Below are 5,812 nucleotides of genomic sequence, written 5' to 3' on the forward strand. Positions count from 1 at the left end.
GAAGCACAGTGAGTGCTCCATGTTTGGTCACCAAGTGTGCATGAGGCCCTGGCCCACAGTCCAGACTGTGCGCCCCACCTTCTCCGAACCCCACAAAGTCCTGGCAGACTTTCTCTTGGTACCAGGAGCCCTTTCCATTTTGCCTTTGTCCTATGTGTCTCCCCCTTTGTTAGTGTATGGCCAAGAGTGTAAGGAGAGAATCTCTTTACTTCTCTCAGAGGATTTTCTTTCTTTCTTTCTCAGGTTGACCCTCCCTGTGGTGCTTCCCCTCATGCCTCAGCGCTGGGAAGTTGTCAGGTTCCCCTGCAGTTATCCTCAGTGACAGGTATAGATTTGTTGCAGAACATTGAGACACAAGAATCTTATTTCTCCTTTAAAAAACCAGAATTGATCCATCCAAGTGAGCACCCTCATACCAACGGGTGGGAAGCCCAAGGTAGCTGTGCATGGAGCTGTGTCCCATCTCCACAGGACCACATGGGAATCCTGGGTTTACACGGTGCCAGGAAGCTGTGTCCCTTGGTGTAGGAGAACAAGCAACGGTGTGGTCACTGCCCACCACCTACTGCCCTGGGTCACAGCGAGCCTCCCCATAGCTCGAGGCTCCCAGGGCTCTGCAGAGGACGTGTGCAGGCCTCTGTCTCTGCAGTGCCCCCTCTCCCCAGAGTTCTCTGGCTCTAGAGTCCTGTTGCCCTCTTGGGCAGGTCACATCTGCCCTCTAACCCTTAGCCTGGCCTCACCCCTCTGCGAGCTTAGTGCCAAGACCTTAAAAGGCAAAACACCATTAGTTGTTGCATGAGGGAAGAGAAGCTCCTCCTAACAGGACACAAGCATGGGAGGTGAGGACCGTGAATTCCCCTGGATAAGCCTTGAAAACCAGGCACCATTGATTTCTTCCTCTAGAGAAGCCACTGCAGCCCTGCATTTACCCAGCACCTCGAGGTATCTCCACTGGCGCAGGGAGAGCAGGTGCTGGCCCAGATCAAAGAGCGTGCTCATGACAGGAAGACCCCTCCTCACCCCTGACCTCCAGAGTTCACACTGACAGCAGCAGCACGGGGCAGGACCTCCTTACTGTGCCACGTCCCACAGGCAGTAGGGAGCGTGGGAGTTTCTTGCTAAGGCGTCCCCTAAGAATGCAATGCAGTGGTTACTTTTAATAATCAAGATCGAAATCAGTTTTTGAGAGACCCAGTAGCTTAACAAAATTTTAAGGGTATCACATATTATTGTTTAGCACACAAATAATGCGTGGCATTGTGCAGTGAGTACTGCCCTTCCCAGGGGGTAAAAGACATGTCCTTGGAGTCTCCCTTCTAGCCTGGAGCTCCAGCTCCCCTGTGCTGGGAGCCCACAGAGGCCAGCCAAGCTCCATGTCCTCATCATCCTGATCTTGCACACTTGGACACCACAGGCCTGCACTGTAACCCAGGAAACTGACTTCCTTCTGCTCCTGGTTCTCTGCTGAAGCACTCAGGGGCAGATGGAGGATGAAGTCTTACCTGACGTTTCTCATGGCCCTGCAGGAACAAATGTGAAGGGAGGGCTGGGTGTGCCTAGGAGCCCCACAGGAGCAGCAGCTGCTCCTGCATTGAGTCCCGACGCCTGAACACGCACAGAAGCCAGGCAGCACCATTCAGCCCCAAGAAAGATACAGCTAGGTATCCACGACGGTCTGCGCTTGCACTCTCCAAAGGTGTGCCGTCAAGGCTTGGTAACATTTCTCCTTCAAACTTGCTGTGTGAATCCAAAATATTCTATCGTAATCTCTGCTCCCTCCAGCAACTTTTGGGAGGGTGGAAGATGTGCTTTCGTGCATCTCAGCTCTCTGGCAGAAGCGCCTTCTAGTCCGATATTCTTCTACCTATAGTGAAGATGTCTCCTAAGAGATTTGAGATGCCGTGAATAAAGTAGTTGAGCCTAAGAAGTTTTAAAAAACTTGTAAATTACCACAGTGAATGTAATCATGTACAGCAAACAGGTACTAATAAAGATAAAAAAGAAAGTCAAACTTGTAAATTAGAAGAAAAATTCAAAATTGATAACGTATCACGAGACAAAAATGTAAGAGATAAAACATAGCTATGCTCATGTCTGTAATTATTTGTGTGCATTCTATGCATTAATTTTGATTTTTTTTGGTACTGGGAATCAATCTCAGGACTTTGCACTTGCCAGACAGGTGCTTGTGCCACTGAGCTATATCTCTGGTCCTAATTTTGAATCTTTAACAAATTAATTTGTAATTTTTATATTGTGGTGAAGGAGAAAAATTTCATTCATATCTAATAATCCAATCTAGTGTTATCATGTCTCATGTACAAAGGTATCAACTAATCAGCTTATTAAATGGTAACTGGACACTTGTTAAATGTTTTATATCTGTGTTTCTGCAGCCTTGGTAAGCATCAGAGTCTGCCGGAAGTCTGGATAAAATTCAGACTGCTGGAGCCCATCCCAGAACTTCTGCTTCAGTAAGTCTGGGGCAGGCCTGAGAATTTGCATTTTTTTTTGAGAATTTGCATTTTTAGCAAGTTCCCGAGTGCTGCAGCTACTGTTGATTCTATTATTCGGAGCTCCTTGGTGGCTTGTTATGTAAGTGTTTGAGTGTTTCAGTGACTAACAGGGTACTGATTGGAGTTTTGGGATAGGTTGAGAATGCACCATCATTTTCCCTATTTTATATAATGAAGTATATGTACTTGTGATCCTAAAATTTGATACCCAGAATATTTTCTAGAAACACATTAAATTCAGATAACCCATCATACCTGTGCCACCAACTTGAGGCTATGTGGAGAGGTTAGTGGAAGCTCCTGCTGGCCCACAGGCCCACTTGCAAGACTGGAAAGCTTTCTGATGGGGTGAGGGGCACTGGGGAGAGGCCACAGCCTGCGCAGGATTTCACAGCTCTGCAAGGGAGACAGCAAAAAGGCTTTGACTGCAACACTGCACAACCCTTTCATCGCTAATGAAAGCAGTTTGGAGAAGCCTGGCCAGGACCCAGGGCTGGGGCATCCAGAGCTGTGCGCAAGTTATTAAGTGCTCTGGAAAGGCCTCACTGGGTGGCTTAAGGGGTGCCTGGATCCAGTACTGATGGCATTGATGGAAGGGGCAGGAAGGCCATGAATCTCTCTGCCTTGGTCTGAGGAGAGGTCAGTGCCCAGTCCAGAAAGGGCTACAGGTTGCTGCCACTGGGACCAATGCCAAACAAGAGAAAAAGAGAGAAAGGAAAAAATGGCGGGTAAAAGAGCCATTTTTAGCTTTAAGGAGGCTGTCGGGGTGAAAAGGAGGGTGACCCCCTTTCTGCCCATGGAAAAGGCCCTGGATGACATCCCTGTAACAGAAGACATGTTAGCAAGAGAAGAGCATAACAAATTCATTCAGTCATAGCTTTACGTGGCACAGGAACCTCCAGACTAAAGAGCCAAAGGGGCAGGGTGAACTATCCACTTTTATGCTTATCTTGGATGATGCATACATGGCTAAGTAGAAATATGATTAGACAGAGGGAGTGACCTATAGGAATAGTTCAGTGGGGAAACCCAACAAGGCCTGTTGTGATTCTTTTGACCTCTGTGCAGTAGCCCTTCCTCCTGGGTGTGGGACAGGATCCACTCTGGAATGGAGACTTAATGGTTTACTATTAGACAAGATAGTTTAAAGAATTTCTTTCGGGTCAGCTCTTAGACAGGTAAGAGAAAGAATAATATTTTAGGTTTTATGGCTGGGTTTGAGGAACAGTTCTAGTTTCTGTGACCTGCATTGGGGAAGCAGAATTTTCACTTCTCTGTCTTATCTTGTGGGGAAGGAGAGACAGGAGCACAGGAGGAGGTCAGAGAGAGACTGCGCCTGAGGCCTTCATGGTCCTATGCGTTGGAATGAGGGTATTTTGGGGCCCATTCACTTTGAAAGGTACATGCCTGCGTCACTGAAGTAAAGCAGAAATCGTTGTGTTTTGAGATTGTTTATAAGTTCGTGATTCCATGAGGGTGGAGATTTGTCTGGATTTTCCCTGATTTTCTCAGCTCCTCAGAACAATGATCCACACATAATCAGCACTCCGCAAAAAAAAAAAAAGCAGCTGTTGAATGGATGAATGGGGGGCTCAGAATTATCGAATTTAATAACTGGGCGGTACCTTAGAGATCATTTCAGATCTCACTCTGTAAGTCCCAGCAAGCTCTATACCTCCCCTCGAGCCATCAAAGCCTCTGGAGCTAAAAGCTGAGCAGGCAGAGCCTGACCCAAGTATCACATTCATGTTCTCTCATTGCTCTGCAGCAACATGAAACTAATTTTGAAAAAACAAATCTTAAGCTCTAATTATTGGATTTTTTTTCTTGGCAGGGAAAAGAAATCATTCTTGTCTAGCTTCAAACATAGCATGTCTGGTCTTATTCCACTTTTTAAAAGTAAATAAAACAAAACATCACCAGCTGGGCACTTTCTTGGCATTCCGTGTCCTCCTTCTGCATTCACAGAGCGATCAGAAAACACAGATCCCTGTGACCCTCTTCTTGGTTATCCCCAAAGACCTAGTTGGAGCTACATCAGCTTGGCTTCCCACCCGTGACCCTCTAGCAGATCATCTCTTTGCTAGAACCATCCGGTTGACAGTGGCCAACCAGGAAGGACTTCAGAGGTCTTGGATCCCTTTACTACATAGGTTACATGCCTTGCCATGGTCACCCAGCTTGGCCAGTGGCAGACCCTCCAAGGGCACGTAGTAGAAGGGACACTGCTCCTCAGCTGGCCTGGACACGCTTCAGCGCACAGGGCCTGTGGTGAGCGGGTACAAGTGCAGAAACCCGTGGGCTGCGGGTTAACGACAGGGGAAGTTGCACATTTTCCCCTTGTGGCCTCTGACCTCTGTTCTTCTTACCCTCTGCAGCACGAGAGAGGCCTTGTCTGCGCACGGTGCTATTCCTGGATGCTCCAGCCTTTCCTGAACTTTCCTTGGATCATTTCCCAGCGTTGAGCCACTGTGTACATTTGTGCCAGCAGAAGAAAAGGTGCAGAAGGATGTTAACTGTTCACAGTAGTTACGTGGGGAGGTAGGTGGGTTGGAGTTGCGCAGGTAGAGACAGTTAACTCCCCTTCTCCCCTTCTCTGTTGTTTGGCTTGTTACAGCCAGCATGCTTTACACACATAACTTAAAAAATCCAATAAAATTAACGAGCAAGTTGCAAAAGGAGGCATGCAGCATGATCTCATGCAAATAAAATCCAAAACTCTGCTAATTTTCCTTGTTCTCCCACAGAGTCTTATGGAACGGTACTATGGGTTGTTATGGAGCTCAGATCTAGGGGTCTGGTAACAGTCTAAACCCTGCCAAGGGCTGTGCGCCAGCCACAAAGAGCTCAGAGAGAGGGAAGGTGGGATCAGGTCGGGGGAGGCAACTGCAACTGGACCTGGGCCATTTTGTTTCCTAACAAAACAAAACCCTCAAAGCAAATATGGCAAAAGGTTAATGTTCATTGGAGGAGGGGGCGGGAAGGTGGGTGGCTGCTAGCTTATTTGTCACACTTTTCCATCTTTTGAAATCTTTCAGAAAATAAAAAATTAACTGTAATAAAGGAGAGGGGACATTAGCTCACCTTCTTCGTATCTTATCATCTTTTTATTATAAGAAAGAACCAAAGTGAGTTCTGCTAGTTTGCTTTTCTGATTTTCCTTACTGTCCTGCAGGGTATTATTCAACAATAAACATGAGAAAGAGGCAAAATGAATATACTCTGGATGGACAGATTGACAGAGGTGCAGATGGACAACTTGAGGCACCAACAGCGGCTGGCCTCAGGGCTACCTT

General features: G+C 47.1%; 1 long non-coding RNA gene across 1 annotated transcript; it reads left to right on the forward strand.

The window, feature by feature from the left end:
* Positions 1-243: 243 nt before the first annotated feature.
* On the forward strand, positions 244-5,243 carry LOC102005727. The gene is made up of 4 exons (XR_261083.2): positions 244-325; positions 1,527-1,696; positions 2,397-2,474; positions 4,895-5,243. It is a non-coding gene; the product is annotated as an uncharacterized LOC102005727 (long non-coding RNA).
* The last annotated feature ends 569 nt before the right edge of the window (positions 5,244-5,812 follow it).

Source organism: Chinchilla lanigera, unplaced genomic scaffold, assembly GCF_000276665.1.
Source record: "Chinchilla lanigera isolate Chin_1 unplaced genomic scaffold, ChiLan1.0 scaffold00023, whole genome shotgun sequence".
NCBI lineage: Eukaryota > Metazoa > Chordata > Mammalia > Rodentia > Chinchillidae > Chinchilla > Chinchilla lanigera.